Source organism: Cebus imitator, unplaced genomic scaffold, assembly GCF_001604975.1.
Source record: "Cebus imitator isolate Cc_AM_T3 unplaced genomic scaffold, Cebus_imitator-1.0 Scaffold122, whole genome shotgun sequence".
NCBI classification, from domain to species: domain Eukaryota; kingdom Metazoa; phylum Chordata; class Mammalia; order Primates; family Cebidae; genus Cebus; species Cebus imitator.
Window position 1 is genome coordinate 3,028,937 of NW_016107437.1, and position 17,846 is coordinate 3,046,782.

Consider the following 17,846-nt stretch of genomic DNA (forward strand, 5'->3'; position numbering starts at 1 on the left):
AATTTCATTATGCCTGCAAATTACGTGAAGTAGATACATTCTATTTTATCTTAGAGACCAGAGGTTGGCACACACTTTCAGTAAAGGGCCAAATATTTTAGACTTTTTGGCTGGTACCCGTCTTTTCTCTCTTCCTTTCACTCTTCCCCCTCTTCTTCCTCCACTCGTCCTCCATTAAAATGTAAACACTGTGTGGAAATAGACCACAGGCTGGATTTCCCCATGAGATGTAGTTTGCTAAGCCCTATTACAGACACTTGTTGGGGTTAAACTGCCAATTTGAAGAAAATGAACTGTCCTTGTGGGTCTAATTTTTGGTACAGATTGTTCTTCCCTCAATTACGTTGTCGGCTTAATTCAGAGGGATTGCGGACCCACTTCTGTATTTTATTCCTCATCCATCTCACACCACTCATGTCTTTTCTTGGTTTACTCCAGCCATGCTGGTTCCCTGGGAACTTCTCAAAGATGCAGAATTGGTCAGGTTAAGGGCGATGGTTATTTACTGCTTATTTTTACCCTCCAGTTTCCACAGTGGACATGCATTATATTTATCGGGGAAAAAGACCATTTGATACAAGATAACCACCAGCCTGTGTGTTTACGTCAAAGGGACAGTCAGCTGGGGCAGCTTCCTGCTGGGCTTCCCGTGCAGACAGAAAGAAGAGCGGGGCCGGCTGCCTCACATCTGGGTGAAGCTTCACTGTCTGCAGAGTGCTGGAGACAGTTTTTGGAGATGAAGTCTCACTCTCTTGCCCAGGCTAGAGTATAGTGGTGTGATCTCGGCTCACCACAACCTCTGCCTCCCGGGTTCAAGTGATTCTCCTGCCTCAGCCTCCCAAGTAGCTGGGATTACAGACACCCGCCACCATGTCCAGCGAATTTTTATATTTTTAGTAGAGATGAGGTTTTGCCGTGTTGGTCAGGCTGGTCTCCAACTTCTGACCTTAGGTGATGCACCCACCTCAGCCTCCAGAAGCGCTGGGGTTATAGGTGTGAGCCACTGCGCTCAAAGGATCTTTTGGATCCTTTGACAGCCCTTTGAGGCCTCTAATGTAGATATTATTTTCACTTTAAAAGTGGCTAAAGTGATGCTCAGCGCAGGGCTCTGCAACTGTCAAGTGACAGAGTGTGAAATTGAGTTAGGTGTTTGGATTCTAAATTTGGGACTCTAGCTCTTGCCTCCTTTTGACACTAGTAATCTGAAATGCTTTTCCTCATTGCGAGTTGTGGTTATGAGTAGGGTTTCTGGAGTCAGACCATGTGAGGGTGAACACCAGCGGTACCACTCAGCAGCCGTGTGATGCTAGGCAAGTTACATACCCTCCCTGGACCTGAGTTTACTTATGTGTAAAATCGAGACTATATTAATATTAGGCTGGGCATAGTGACTCACGCCTGTAATCCCAGAACTTTGGGAAGCTGAGTCTGGAGGATCAACTTGGCCAGGAGTTGGAGACCAGCGTGGCCAAAATGGCAAAACCCTGTCTCTACTAAAAATAGAAAAATTAGGCTGGGCATGGTGGCTCACGCCTGTAATCCCAGCTTTTTTGGGAGGCTGAGGCTGGTGGATTACCTGACGTCATGAGTTCGAGATGAGCCTGGCCAATGTGGTAAAATCCTGTCTCTACTAAAAAATACAAAAATTAGCCAGGTATGGTGGTGCGTGCTTGTAATCCCAGCTACTTGGGAGGCTGAGGCAGGAGAATCACTTGAACCTGGGAGATGGAGGTTGCAGTGAGCCAAGATCTAGCCACTGCACTCCAGCCTGGGCAACAAGAGAAGACAAAAAATTTAGGTGAGAGCCATGTGTACTTGATTGAATTGAAACCTGTTGACTGTGCTGCTGCTTTGCCCTGTGGGTGTGCCCAGCGTGTCTGGGTATGATGAGGCATTGAGACCTAGAGGGGATGGCCTCATCTGTCGTCATGGCGGCTGCCATGTATTGAGGGCTTACTTTTTGCCAGGCTGTTGGCAAGCATTTCATGGCCAGGGGCTAATGGAATCCTTACCTTAGTACTTTATGATACATTCTCATCATTCTATTTAACACAGGAAGAAACAGAGTCTCAGTAGGGGGTCAGCAGCTCACTGAAGGCCGTGTGGATAATGGAGGGGAGAGCTCAGGTGGATGCCCAGGTCTGCTCACTCCAGAGCCATGGCTTTTACCTCTTGCCCAGGGAAGTGGCTTTGCCTATGATAGCCTTCCTCCCCTAGTCAACATGCTGTTTGTATTGGAGAGTGGGGTGAGACTCTCTTTCCTCTTGTTTCTTTCTCAGCATGTAAAATAATATTCTACTTGAATAGTAGGTTATTGGGCGTCTGGCATCAGCCTACAAGAACCAAGTAGATATGGCAGATTCAGCATCTCCCTTGCTCCGTCCTTTCCTCCCTCTCTTTTCTTCTTTCCTTCTTCTTTTCCTCTCTGTCCTTCCTCCTTCCTTCTTTCTCTCTCCCTCCCTCTTCTTGCTTGTTGCTTTCTCGCATGAGCACCACACAGAGCTCCTCACCCGTTCTCTAGATCAGCAAAGGGTTCTTGGAGAAGGTGACATTTGATCAGAGGGTTGAAGGTTGAGTGTGAGTTCTTTAGGTCAAAACAGGGAGGTGAGTCGGCCAGAGCTCACTGAAGGATTCTAAAGAACGTATGTGTGCAAAAGCAGAGAGGGTAGTTGAATTTATCGGTGGATCTTTGTCTCGGCAAAGGGTTTGTTTTTTTTGTTGGGATAGTAAGCAGGCACAAAACCAAATAGTCCACCAAGGCAAGCCTGATGGAGTCCCAGTTCTGTGTCCCTTTGCACACTTTTGCAGTACCTTGAGAATGAGCCCAGGCAAATGTGACAGGGTTCTAAGAGCAGGATCAGTTCTCATTAACTGTGGATTGAGATCCATGGCTGTGCACAGGGCCAGTTCAGAACCAAACTTGGGCATTCTCCCCTCAAAGGGTGAAGACTGTTGGCTCTGTTCAGCATGGGCAGGATGGTCAGTAACCTTTCAAACCAGCCTGTGGATCGTGACCTCTTAATTCAGTCTAAAATCTTTCTAACATTTGTTATCCTAACAATTGCCTTTGGTATTGATTAATCTTGATTAATATTAGTAATATTAATATCAATGCCTTTTATTATCTTCTGATCAGAGATAAAGACAGCCAAAGTCTTAATATATCTACCTTCAAGAGACATCTTTTTTACTTGGCTCTGGGTGTATCATAAACTTTGCAGTAGGCATCTGATATGATTTGGCTGTGTCACCACCTAAATCTCACCTTGCATTGTAACCCCCACAATTCCCACGTGTTGTGGGAGGAACCCAGTAGGAGGTAACTGAATCATGGGAGCAGGTCTTTCCCCTCCTGTTCTCGTGATAGTGAGTAACTCCCATGAGATCCAATGGCTTTTAAAAATGGGAGTTTCCCTGCACAAGCTCTCTCTCTCTGAGTGCCACCATCCATGTAAGATGTGATTTGTTCCTCCTCCTGCCATGATTGTGAGGCCTCTCCAACCATGTGGATCTGTAAGCCCATTAAACCTCTTTGTTTTGTAAGTTGCTCAGTCTTGGGTATGTCTATATCAGCATCATGAAAACAGACTAATATAGCATCCAGGTCAGCCCAGATACAAATTGTAAGGTAGAGGCAGCATGCAAAGTTAAGGGCTTTCCTGCATTGCATGAAGATTTGAGGAGCTAATGTAGGAAATTGACCAGATCTCAGCAAAGCCCAAACAAGTCTTGTTCTTCCTCATGTGTCAAAAAATGTATTGACTTTCTAGCATCCAGCCCACATTGACTTGGCCACCCTGAATGTAGTTAACTCCACAATAATACACTAGAGTTAATGAAGAGGCTCTCCTGCCTTTTAACTAACCCCAGTTAGACAGATGAAGCAATTGAATTCTGTGTTTTACACTGGGAAACTAGCCAGCATCCAGCCCTCATCCTCCGGCATTCTAGCAAGGGGCAAATTCATCCAAGGTACTAAACCCCTTGCATACAAATGACTTCTCTGTTGTTCCACTCTTTTCTAACAATTAATCCTAGTGATGATTAATCTTTTCACACTTAGATTATCTGAAGAACAGTCTTGTTCGACATTCTGGAGATCTGAAAAGTGCTGTATGTGTTTAATGTTAATAGGCAGCCACTAGAAAGGTACAGAATAAATTGAATTAATATTGTCTGGGAGTTTGGGATGTTGTAACCAGCAGAGGTCCAAAAATGAAGTGAATGCTGGCAGAAAGCATGAATCACCGCCCTGCAACAGGAGAATGTTCTCGTGATTTTTTAATGACCCTCTGAAAATGAATGTGCACTATTAAGGTAAACTCTTTAAAAATGAAGGGTTTTGTAATTCTGTGAGTTTAAAAGGGAGAAAGAGAGGGAAAGAGAATCTGTAGACTATATGGTTGATAGGAGGCAGCTCATGTGGCTGAAGGGGTCCTCATGGAGCCACAGGTTCTCTCTTTATTCTAGAAAGAGAGCTTGCGTTTCCAGGGAAGCTGAAGGTCATGGACTGAGCCCTCAGGTGTTTTTTTTTTGAGACAAAGTCTCACTCTGAAACACAGGCTGGAGTACAGTGGTGTGATATTGGCTCACTGCAACCTCTGCCTCCGTGATTCAAGCAATTCTTCTGCCTCAGCCTCCCTCATAGCTGGGATTACAGGTGCTCCATCACATCTAGCTAATTTTTTTTTTTTTCTTAGAAAGAGAGAAAGGAAGAAAGAGAAAGAATAAAAAAAGAAAGAAAAAATGAAGGAAAGGAAGAATGAGGAAGAAGGAGAGGGAGAGAGAACTGGGGTGTTACTTTATTGCCTGGGCTTTAGAATGCAGTCTAAAAATGGGTATGCCTGTAATTGTGTTTAGTAATAGAGACATGGAAAAAAAAAAATGAGGGAAGAAAATAACTAACAAGCAGCCAACCAATATTTCATTTAAACCTGTAAAAAGGTGTGATGTGGTACTAATAAGAGTGTATATTTTGTATATTTAAAGTGGAGAGTTCTATAAATGTTAATTAAGTCTACTTGTTCCCGATCTGAGTTCAAGTCCTGGATATCGATGTTAACTTTCTGTCTCATTGATCTGTGTGATGTTTGATGTTGAAGTCTCCTACTATTATTGTGTGGGAATCTAAGTCTCTTTATAAGTCTTATATGTCTGGGTATTCCTGTATTGGGTGCGTATATATTTAGGATCTTTAGCTCTTCTTGTTGCATTGATCCTTTTATCATTATGTAATATCCTTTGCTTCTTTTGATCTTTGTTGCTTTAAAGTCTATCAGGAAAAATTGCAACTCCTGCTTTCTATTTATTATTTTCGCCCTCCATTTGGTTGGTAAATTTTTCTCCATCCCTTTGTTTTGAGTCATTCTGTATCCTTGCATGTGAGATGGGTCTGGATGCAGCATACCAATGGGTCTTGGCTTTTTTTTTGCCTGTCTGTAACTTTGGATTGGGGGATTTAGTTGAATTAATAATAATATATGTGAGTTTGATATTGCCGTTTAATGTTAGCTGGCTGTTTTTCCCATTAGTTGAGACAAGTTCTTAATTATGTTGATGTTCTTTATTTTTTGGTATTTTTTAGAAAGACTGATACTGGTTGTTCCTTTCTGTTTGTAGTGGTTTTTTCAGAAGCTCTTGTAAAGCAGGCCTGGTGGTGATGAAATCTCTGAGTGCTTGCTTATTCACAAAAGTTTTTATTTTTCCTTCGCTTATGAAACTTAGTTTGGCTGGATGTAAAATTCTGGGTTGAAAGTTCTTTTCTTTAAGGATGTTGAATATTGGCCCCCACTCTCTTCTGGCTTGCAGGGTTTCTGCTGAGAGATCTGCTGTGAGTCTGATAGGCTTCCCTTTATGGGTAACCTGACCTTTCTCTCTGGCTGCCCTCAGTATTTTCTCCTTCATTTCAACCCTGGTGAATCTGGCGATGATGTGCCTTGAGGTTGGTCTTCTTGAGGAATATCTATGTGGTATTCTCTGTATTACCTGGAGTTGAATATTGTCCTGCTTTGCTAGGTTGGGAAAGTTTTCCTGAAGAATATCCTGAAGCGTATTTTCCAGCTTGGATTGATTCTCTTCGTCACATTCAGGTACACCTATCAAACGTAGATTAGGTCTTTTCACATAGTCCCATATTTCTTGGAGACTTTGCTCGTTTCTTTTTATCCTTTTTTCTCTAATCTTGTCTTCACATTTTATTTCATTAAGTTGGTCTTCGACCTCTGATATCTTTTCTTCTGCTTGATTAATTCGACTGTTAAAACTTGTGCATACTTCACGAAGTTCTTGTGTTGTGTTTTTCAGCTCCATTAATTCACTTATATTCCTCTCTAAATTGTGTATTGTTGTTAACATTTCGTCAATTCTTCCTTTGAAGTTCTTAGTTTCTTTGCATTGGGTTAGAACAAGTTCTTTTAATTCCCAGAAGTTTCTTATCACCCACTTTTTAAAGCCTGCTTCTGATAATGGAACACAGTCTTTCTCCATCAAGCCTTGTTCTGTTGCTGATGAGGAACTGTGATCCCCTGTAGTGGGAGAGGCGTTCTGATTTTGGGTATTCTCAGCCTTTTTAGGCTGGTTTCTTCCCTTCGTTATAGATTTATCCATCTGTGGTCTTTATAATTACCGTCTTTATAGTTGGGTTTCTGAATGGACGTCCAACTTGTTGATTCCCGGCGCTAAAATCTGAGCAACCCACTGTGCTGGCCAAAACAGCAGCTTTAAGATTGATGGTGCTTTTACTCTGCACCAAGAACCGCTGCACCAAGGTAGCGGCAAAACCGCCTCGCTGGCCACAAGAGTCGCACTGGCAACCCGTGGGGCTCCTCCGCTGGGAATCACCTGGTGCGTGAGCAGCAAAAATTGATCTGAAAGTGTGGTGTCCTCTCGTTCTCTGCGCTTTCACTGGGAGCTACAATCCCGAGCTGCTAGTAATCAGCCATCTTGGATCTCTCTCCCTTTTTTTTTTTAAATATTTAGTAGACATGGGGTTTCACTATATTGGTCAGGCTGGTCTTGAACTTCCAGCCTCAGGTGATCAGCCCACCTTGGCCTCCCAAAGTTCTGGGATTACAGGCGTGAGCCACCGTGCACCAGCGAGCCTTCAGGTTTTGGTAGCACTTATATAACACATCCACTGGCCGAATTCATCTGCAAGCGGCAGGGTCTGGCTACCATCCTTAATCAAACCTGATTTGAATCTGTCTTTGAGAGGGAAATTTGGACTTGGCTGATGATCAGATAAGTTAAGATTTGGGCCGGGACTGTGGTGAATTCTGGGATGAGGCTGCAAACTCACTGTTGGGCTTTTGTAACAAAGAAGCCAGCATTGCTGTTGTAGTACAGTGCATCTGAGAGTCAGGCGGGTTGGGGTGCTGCTTTTCTGGGGACGTAGCAGCCCCCCTCTTCCTTCTCATTGGACTTGCTCTGTCATCTCACAGAGCTGAGTGTTCTGATCATGACCCTGTGGTTAGGATCAACGCTGTTCAGTGTATTTCTCGCCTCTGTATCTTCCTCATTTCTTCTCTTGGACCCCTTACCCCCACACAAATGATCTGCACCTCAGTGACAGTGTGGTGCAGCTCCACAGAAGATGGACGATACACACTTGTGCTGTTGCTCATGTTTTATGGTTAACTGCCTGGAGTTCTTTTCATAGCAATTGAAGGCTGAAGGGCACACAGAAATCACCAGCTCAATTCTGTCAACAATTGCTGAGTGTCCTTTTTCTGTTAGGCCCTGGGAGCTGGAGATTATCTCACGCAAATATATGGGGAGAAAATACGTGTTTTCTAGATTCTTGCTATTCAGAATGAGGTCTTTGAGGCTGGGCAGGGTGGCTCCGCCTGTAATTCCAGCCCTTTGGCAGGCCGAGGTGGGCGGATCACCTGAGGTCAGGAGTTCAAGACTGGCCTGGCCAGCATGGTGCAACCCTGTCTCTGCTAGAAGTACAAAAATTAGCCAGGTGTGATGTCTTGTGCCTGTAATCTCAGCTACTCCAGATTCCGAGGCAGGAGAATTGCTTAAACCGAGGTGGTGGAGGTTGCAGTGAGCTGAGAACATGCCAGTGTACTCCAGCCTGGGCGACAGAGTGAGACTCCGGTTTAAAAAAAAAATCTCTGGACCAGCAGCAGAGGCCTTGTTACCTAGGTGAATGTTAGAGATGCAGGATGTTGCTGGACTGGCTCACGCCTGTAGTCTCAGCACTTCGAGAGGCTGAGGTAGGAGGATCACTTCAGCCCAGGAATTCAAGATCAGACGGGGCAACACAGTGAGACCCTGTCAGGAAACGAAAAAAAGAATTGCAGAATGTCAGGCCCCACCCCAGACCTTACTGTCTCTGAGTCTGCACTTTAACAAAGCCCCCAGCTGAGCTGTAGACACAGTAGTGTTAGAGGTACTGGAATGTTCTCAGTCTCTGTAGAGAGGTGGAGGACAGATATTGGCATGTTACTGCTATTCTCCCTTCTACACCCATGGGAGGAGTTGTTAATCAAACAGGATACCTTTCCCCAGTGATTCCTGTCTAAACGTCCAAACCTTTCTCAGCACAGTGTTATAGATGTTTGCCTGAGCAGGTACTCGAGGTCAAGTTGAGCTGCTTTACCTTCTCTCCAGCACAGACCCTGACAGCAGCAGTATCCTGTGTGCTCTCTGCCTCCACTCTGGCCCCTCTTCCTCCATTCTTCACAACACAGAGTTTTCTTTTAAAAATACAAATATGCTCAGGATATTTTCCTGCTTAAAACCCTTCAGTGACTTCCCATTGCAATTAAAATGAAATCCAGATGCCTTACCATGACCTTCCCGACCCTGCCTGACTTGGCCCTGCCCACCTTTCCAACCCTGTCTGGTGCGCCGCTCCCTTCCTATGCTATTCTTTGCCTGTGTCATCTCATTTCAGTTCCTGGAACATGACATGCTTTTCTGGCCTGAGGGCTGGGCAGACTTAAGTCCCTGTCTCTTGAGTCTCCCCACTGTTCATGTGAAAAACCTAGGGGCACAGAGACTTGATCTGCCTGAGGCCACGTGGGGAGTTAAGAGCCGGAGGAACTTCATTGCAAAGCTGGAGATGTGGGGTAGCCTGCCTCCCCGCTGTGACCACACGAGGGCGCCTCCATCGAGTCTTCTGACTCCTGCTGATCTTTGTAAGTGCACCTTTCTCCTCAACTTGTAAGTGCCTTACAGAGGTAGCTCGCCCTCATTCCTTAGCATGGACGTTGGACTTGCCACCTCCTCAGAGAGCCATTCTATGGCCTTTCTGCCAGAACATCCCCCACCCGCTTCAGTATTCCAGCTGTGTTCTCTGGGGCACTTGTCACAGTTTGCATTGGGTCTTACTTATCAGTGGTTTGACTTGTTTTCAGTTTTTCCACTAGTCTGTAAGCTCTCTGGTGGCAGGATTCCTGTTTGTGTTATTGGCCTCCATACCTAAAGCACCAGCATAGTACCTGGCACGTAGTAGGTGTTCAGTAAATATGATCTGGATGTGTTCATGAATCAGTGATGGAGGTGGTGAGAATACTCCTAGGATTTTAGGCCTAGTCAGGATCTAAATGCACATCTAACTGATTTCCACCTCGTATATGTGGTGAAGCCAAGAAGGAGAGTGGTTTCATGTCCCTGATGTCAAATGGCCAGTTGGACCAAGCATGAGTTTTTGCCAATGTAGAGATACTTTTGTGACTTAGCTCCAGTGGACCATATCAAACGGCCCCAAATAAACATTCTTCCTACCATTTTTCATCCTTTAAAATTCCCTTTGAAGAATTTTTTTTTTAAAGACTGTCACGTGATATTCTAAAAAAAAAAAAAAAAAAAAGGAAGATACTTCATGTGTTCTTCAGAGATCTACCGTCAAAGGGGTTTACCTCGCGCTTGGAGTAGGGTAGAAGGTTGCTGTTCTTTGGGTCGTTTTGCCTTCAGCCAAGTCAAAAGGGATGAACTGAGCTGGCGCTGAGGTTACTGCTGCTGTCCTACTTGTACTAGTCAACTGTGCTTGCACCTAGGTGGCTCAGGCAGGTCAGTTCTGTTTCATACTGGTCTGGTTGGACTTACTAGGTAATTCAGAGGAACTGGTTTCATTCTTTCTAGGACAGGGTTCAGCAAACTTTTTCTATAAAAGGCCGGATAGTAAATATTTTTGGCTTTGGTGGCCAGATGGGTCTCTGTTATAACTATTCAGTCCTGCTGTTGCAGCAGCCAGAGACATGTGTAAATGCATGGGTTTGGCTGTATGCCAATAAAATTTTATTTACAAAAACTTCTGTGAGCCCAGATTTAGCCTCAGGGTCATAGTTGGTACACTCCTGTTCTAGGAGTGTTTAAACAAAGAAAATGTAAAAGACAGCTTTCATTAGTTGTCGAAATTTGCTTGCAAACTGTCCAGAAAGATGGCGCCTTAAGCTGATCTTTAGACTCAGGAACTTGTTCTTAAACTTGAGAAATATCACTGTGTCTGACTTCCTGTTTGAGCAGAGTAATTACAACCATGATTTATCAGTAGCAGAAAATAGCCTGTAGTTTTCAAATAGACAATCACATTCTCTTCATTAGCAGCCCATCTGCTGGGCCCGCAGTAGTACTGAGGAAAGGTGCCTTGGTAAACAGTAGCAGGATTGCAAAGTCCAACTAACCCTCTTGCTTTAGTGACAGCTTGTTTGTGGAAACTGGACCATTCTGCAAATGAGTTCATCAGTCTTGCCTAAATACTGGAAGGACCTGTTCAACATTAGGGGAAATGCCAATGTATTTTGAGACAGATCAAACAAAGCTGCAAGTAGACAAATTTTAGCATTTGTTTTTTAACTAATGAGCAGATGGTAGGCCTTGAATGCCCCAAATGCTTATCTTTGAGTTAGGTTGCGGAGAAAATAGGGAAACCAAATCCAAAGTGAATACATTAATACCACTCCATCATCTAGAAACGATTTGGGCTGCAAGCTGCAGTTGTGACTCTTAAGAATAATTTTTTTCCCTTGTAATAGTTGTATTTATTTATTTATTGAGACGGACTCTCTATTGCCCAGGGAGGAGTGCAGTGGCATGATCTCAGTTCACTGCAGCTTCTACCTCCCAGGTTCAAATGATTCTCCGGCCTCAGCCTCCCGCATAGCTGGGACTATAGGCATGCACCACCATGCCTTGCTAATTTTCATGTTTTTTATTACAGATGGGATTTCACCATGTTGGCCATGCCGGTCTCGATCTCGTGACCTCAGGTGATCCTTTCACCTAGGCCTCCCAAAGTGCTGGGATTACAGATGTGAACCACTGTACCATGCTGGTAACAAGTCATTTAAAGGTTCAACTGTCTGATTAGGAAACGAGGGCACAAGTTGATTAAATAGGATGCAAAGGTCCCTGGATTGGATTCTAAAACAGTCCCTTTCTACCATACCATCCCAGCTCACTAGAAAAAATGAGGAAACAGAACTTCCTTTAAAAGACTTTCCCCCTCTGTAGACACTTTCTTAAAAACATAGTAGAGCCTGGGCTCACTCCTGTAATCCCAGTGCTTTGGGAGGCCGAGGAGGGCAAATCACGAGGTCAGGAGATCAAGACCATCCTGGCCAACATGGTGAAACCCCCTCTGTACTTAAAAAACCAAAAATTATCTGGGTGTGGTGGTGCGCGCCTGTAGTCCCAGCTACTTGGGAGGCTGAGCCAGGAGAATGGCTTCAATCCGGGAGGCAGCGATTGCAGTGAGCTGAGATTGTGTCACTGCACTCTAGCCTGGCAACAGATCGAGACTTTGTCTCAAAAAATGAAACAAAATAAAAAAACAAAACGTAAACTCCTGCTGTGCATACAGTGTTGTATATTGTTTTTTTTCTCACTTTATTGTCTATCTCAAAGCCTCTTCTATCATTTATGTGGATTGCATTGCCCTAATTTGTAACAATTGTGTGATATTCCAGCTAGAGGACAGACCATAGTTCTAGTCAATTCCAAATTGTTGGACCTTCCCCCTCTACCGCCAGCTTAAATAGCTGTTAATTGGCAGTGTGCTGGAAAGGGTGATGGAGTTAGCATTCACAGACGACACCGCACACCACTGTGATGAGGAAGGCAAGAGCATGGGCAAGCCAGCCTGGAGCCCCGGAGTAGGAGGCCCCCTCTTCAAGAGAATGTGGGAGGGGGTGGGGCCTGGAGTGTTGGGGGCAGCCTGGGAACACCTCCACTTAGTAGGCATGGTTAGAGATGAAGAAGGACTTGCTGGCAGCAGCCCCTGTCTGACTGGTTGGGGTGTACTTTCCTTGACAGGCGAAGCTGTTGGCCAGGGCGTGCTTTATGTACTCCTCCTGCGCCGCCGCCTTGTTTTTCTTCCTGCCCCAGGCTACAGGGCAGAGGCCTGCAGGACTCGGCCCTAGGAGAAGGTAAGGGCCTCATGCTTCAGCAGGGGGCACTTGTTAATGGCACTGAGGTTGATGGATGCCTTCTCACTCTGGCCTCCAGAAAGGAAGGTGATCCCAAGGACAGCTCGGGGAACTGAGCGCGCGCAGTGCTGTGACAGTTGCCATGGCAATCTTCTCGTGAGAAAACTTCTGAGTGGGGATGTGGCCTGGTGTAACCATGTTGGGCTTTGGGGCAAGGTGCCTTCCAGGTAGACGTGGTGGTCTCTCAGAGCCTTGTAGACAGCAGCCAGCACCATCTCGGTCACATACTGACAGCGCTTCAAGTCATGGTCCCCATCAGGGAGGATTTCAGGCTCCACGATGGGCACAATGCCATTCTGCTGGTAGATGCTGGCATAACAGGCCAGGACGTTGGCATTTTCCATGATGGCGAGGATTGAGGGGGTGTGTTCCCCAGTCATCAGCACACAACGCCACTTGGTAAAGTCAGCACCGTTTGTCTTGTACTGGGCACAGCGTTCAGACAGCCCATCCAGCCCTTGGGTGGTGGTCTTACATTTGTCCCTGCCAGGGGGACCACACTCTTGTCTACCTTGATGTCCACAACACTGCCCTTGGATTTGGTAACTTGGGGGAAGGGACATCCATCATCCCCCTTCTGGTAGAGTGTCTTGTGGAAGAGAATGACGCCCCCGATGCAGGGGTCATGCGGTTCTCAGCTCTCAGCAGCAGCTGGTGGTAGAAGCACCACTTCTCCTCAGTGTTCTTGGTGCCAATGGACTGCAGCTGCTTGGCAGTGCTCCCAGTGGACTCATCTGCAGCCAGGATGCCCTTGCCCAGGGCCACGATGCAGTGAGCAATGTCAGACAGCTCCTTTTTCTACTCGGGGGTCAGTGCTGGATATTGGTAGGGTGTGGTGCTGGTGGTAGCAAGTTCCAGATCTTCAAAGAAAATTTCTTCCTTAGAAATCCAGACAGAGGCCCTTGGTTGTCAAGAGAAATAAATGTCTGGCCAGGGATCTGTCGGAGGGAAAGGGGTGAGTGGCAGGCCTTTTTAAAAAAAAAACTGTTACTATCCTGCAAAATGCTGCAGGGGGTGCTTTTTGTGTACAGAATTTCCCTACATTTGTAGTTATTTTGGAGGATGTGGTCTGGTAAGCTGAATTGCCGAATGAAGTGCTAAGGTATTTTGGACTTCTATTTCGGATTTCCATGTTGCTCCCCTGGACTGTGTCCATTTGAAAGTGTCACCAGCAAGCAGGACCTGTTGGCCACTCTCACCAGCATTCATGGTTGTTGCCATTAGAACTCCTGTAGGCAAAAACTTGGCTGGTTATATTTGTAATTCATAAGTTGCTATGGAGATAAAATACGTTTTTCCTGTGTTTATAAATCAGATTTCTTTTTGGTCAATTGTCAGCCCATTTTCTTGGCCTGTATATTTCAAGGATTTTTCCTCTGGGCTGTGTGAGGGCTTGGTATCAATAAAGATGCTTGCCCTTTGTTTTAATGGGTTCGCAAGTTCTCGTGTCTGGGAGTAGTCATGAACCTTTCTGGTTGTGTGCCCCTGTTTAGGTTTTTAGCAGTTGTTCTGATTTAGGCACTTGGTGGACAGCCCATATTTTGAGGATGATACCTACAAGTCTTTGTTTGAGGACATTTTAAAGATCTTGTGGACATTAAAGGAGAAGATGCACTTGTAAGCCATGTTAGTAGATGTGGTTTAAGTGCTCAAGTTGGCTGGAAAGGTGGCTCACACCTGTAACCCCAGCACTTTGGGAAGCTGAGGAGGGAGGATCACTTGAGTCCAGGAGTTTGAGACCAGCCTCACCAACATGGTGGAACCCTCTCTATATGAAAAATAGAAAAATTAGCTGGATATGGTGACATGCACCTGTAATACCAGATACTTGGGAGGCTGAGGCATGAGAATTCTTTGAACTCAGGAGGTCAAGGTTGCAGTGAGCCAAGGTTGCACCACTATACTCCAGGGTGGGTGACAGAGTGAGACTCGGTCTCAGACAAACAAAGAAACAAATAAATGTTTGAATCATGGTTTATGTTTCCTTTGGTAAACAAAAGAAGAGTTTTCATTTTTAATCTTTCGTGGGCTTCATGGTGGAGTAGTGGAAGCGTTGGGGTCTGGCTATTCATGAGAGTGTGATTCTCCCCAAAGCCAACAAGGACCTTTTCTTTTCCTTTTTGAGACAGGGTTTCACTCTGTCACCCAGGATGGCTGCAGCCTAGGAGGTGACTTTGGGGAGAAAATGTCCCCGTGAGGGAGGTGGAAACGAGATGACACACAGAAGTCAGCACAGATTGGTCCTTCTGAATATGATCCTGTGGAGACACCTCTGTGCTCACTTGCAGCCTCAGCACTCAGTTCACAGCTCACCCAGTGTGGGCTTGGAGGGGCATGGAGGCTGGTAGGGGGAGATGGTCTACCCTGAGCTTGCCCTCTCATGCCCCAGCCTGGCAAGTTGTAGTCTTGGGAGATTGAAACCCTGATCCTCACATTCAAGTCACTACAGTTCTGGATGAGAAATGGAGGAGCAGCTTGGTTTGCTGGAAATGCCTCCTCCTTCTTTGTCTTCGTCTTCCTATGCCTCCTCCTCCCCACTTCTTCTCCTTCTTCCTCCCTCCTCCCTGAAAAAACATGGAGTCAATCCAGGTAGCCGTCAGTGGTAGACTGGGTAAAGAATATGCGGTACATATTCACTGTGGAATACTATACAGCCATACAAAGAAATTGTGTCCTTTGCAGCAATATGAATGTGGCTGCAGGCCATTATTCTAAGCAAATTAGTGCCCTGCCAGGAAACCAGATATTGCATGTTCTCATTTACAAGTGGGAGCTAAACACTGGGTACTCCTGGACATAAAGATGCTAACAGTAGACACTGAGGAGCTACTAGCAGGGGAGGAAGAGAGGAGCAGGGGTTGAAAAACTACCAGTTGGGTACTAAGCTTACTACCCAGGTGATGAGATCATTTATACCCCAAACCTCAGCTAATGCAGTATACCCATGTAACAAACCTGCACGTGTACCCCCAAATCTAAAATGAAAGGTGAAAAAAAAATACATACAAATATATCTCATTTATTGAGATATAATACACAGGCCATACAATTCACCTATTTAATGCATGATTTGGCGATTTTTTTAATACATTCATAAAGTTGTGCCTCCCAAGTCCCAGCCTGGCAAGTTGTAGTCTTGGGAGATTGTGTGTCTCCACAATCCATTTTAGAGCATTTTCGCTCCCTCACAAAGACCCCATTTCTGTGTGTACTCACTCTCCAGACCCCAGGGCCTGGCAAGCCCCATTCTGCTTTCTGTCCCTGTGGATGTGCCTTTTCTGAACACTTCTTATCAGGGGAGTCATACAGTGCGTGGTGGTTTGTGATAACTTTGTTTCACTTAGCATAAATTTTTCAAGATTTATCTACATTGAAGCATGAATCAGGATGGCATACTTTTTATGGCTAAAAAACATTTGACTCTAAGGATATGCCACATTTTGTTTACCCTTTCATTAGTCAACGAGTTTCACTTTGTGGTTATTATAAATAATGTTGCAATGAACATTTGTGTACAAGCTGTGTGGACATGTTTTTCATTTCTCTTGGGCATAGACCTAGGAGCGGAATTGCTGGGTCAAAGCGGCTGTACCTTCCCACCTGCAGTGAATGAAGCTTCCGATTATTCTGATGTATCCTCACCAAACATTTGTTATTGTCTGCCTTTTTTTATTGTAGACATCCGAGTGGATGTGAAGTGGTGTCTTCACATTTGCCAATCAGTGGTTTAGATCTGCATTTCCCTGATGGTTGATGGTGTTGAGTATCTTTTCATGGACTTACTGGGCATTTATAAATATTCAAAAGATGTATTTTCGTGTCTTTTGTCCATTGCTTAATTTGTTTAGTTGTCTTTTTTTATTGTTGAGTTGTATGAGTTCTTTGTGTATTATGGATATTAGACCCTTATCAGGGATATGTGATTTATATACGTTTTTTTTTTTTCCCCATTCAGTGAGTTTCGTTTTCTTGATGGTGTCCTTAAAGCATACGTTTTTAATTTTGTTGAAATTGAATTCATCTGTTTTTTCTTTAGTCATGTGTACTGTTGGCATCTTACCCAAGTTTGTTTTTAAACCAGTGTTTCTGTTAATTTTATGCCTGAAAATGATTTGCTGTTAGAGATTAAATGCTGTTGGTTTCAGGCCAGCGGTTCTGGGGGTCGTTGGATGGAGAGTTGTTCATTCCCCGCTGAGTAGATGGATGATGGGTTCACGACTTCCTGTTTGGTTCTCAGCTCCCTACCTTAAATGTGGCTCTCATTCCTTCCGCGTATTTCTCTCTCTTCCTCTGCCTCCTCCTTCTCTTCCCCTGAGTGTGTGTATGTCTACTTCTCTCCCTCATTTCTTCCTTCCTCCTTTGCCTCTCTTTCCTTCTCTCTCTGTCTACGGTTTGGTCACTTTGTCTTGAAATCGCTCTGTGTCCTGCCCTAATTTTGTCTCTTTTTTCATTTTTCTTTAATGTTTTCTTCTAAGCTGTTTACCTTATCAGATGACCTTTGCAGTCCGTCGGAAACAGGCTCACTTGCTCATTCTTTCTTTCCTTTGTCTCTCTCTGATTGTCCCTGGTGTTGAGTAAGTTTAGGGAAGACAAGCACAAACTGTCGAGTTCCCCTTCACCAGCGTGCCCCAGAGTTGGCAGAAGTCACTCAGAGACCAGCTAGTGCCAGACATCCTGCAGTGCTCATGTTTCTAACTTGCTGTGTGAGGCTGTCTCCCGGGCTTGCAGTACTTAATTTGAAATTTGATTAGGAAGCTGCAATGATCCATTTTCACATTCAGAGGTACATTTTTGGCATGTCGGATGGGAGCAGTGCAGGCAGATTTTTTTTCCGTGCACTACTGCTCGAGTTTGTCAGGAGTTTTATTATGGAAATCACTATTTCTGCTTTCCATTTTCCCAAGTTACTTTTCTGTATTGATACATTTTCACCTGTGTAACACTGGGATATTTTTCAGGGTTCTTGCTTTTCGACTCAGTAGCAAGACTCAAAATAACAAGGAGGAAAGAAATGAAAAAAACTTCTGGGTAAAAAAAGATTTGCATCCACATTTCCCTTCATTGAAAGGAAACTTCATCCGTGTTTTGAACAGAAAACTTAAACATAATAAAAAGTGGATGAAAGCATGGGTTGTAAATTGGATGTGTGTGTGTATGCATGTGTGCTTGGGGTGTAGATTCTGACATAAAAATGACAGTTCTTTTGGCAGTGTATGGAAAATCTAGGAAACTGAATGGTAACAGATAAAGATTCAGAAATAAATAGCAATTTAGGGATTACTGGAAAAGTACAATTTTCTGTTTTTGTAGGACTTCTTTCTGCTAGAATCGAGGGGCAGAATAAATGTTACTTAAAACTTTCCTCTTTCTCTCTCTCTCTCTCTGTCTCCCTGTCTCTGTCTCTGTCTC

At 44.6% G+C, this 17,846-nt stretch overlaps 1 protein-coding gene and 1 pseudogene across 6 annotated transcripts in view; one reads left to right on the plus strand and one right to left on the minus strand.

Moving 5' to 3' along the window:
* Positions 1–17,846, plus strand: part of SNX29 (sorting nexin 29) — a 589,908-nt gene that overhangs the window by 242,808 nt on the left and 329,254 nt on the right. The window lies entirely within an intron of this gene.
* Positions 11,982–13,346, minus strand: LOC108312223 (annotated as a pseudogene). Its single transcript, XR_001828551.1, has one exon. The product of XR_001828551.1 is annotated as a fructose-bisphosphate aldolase A-like (transcript).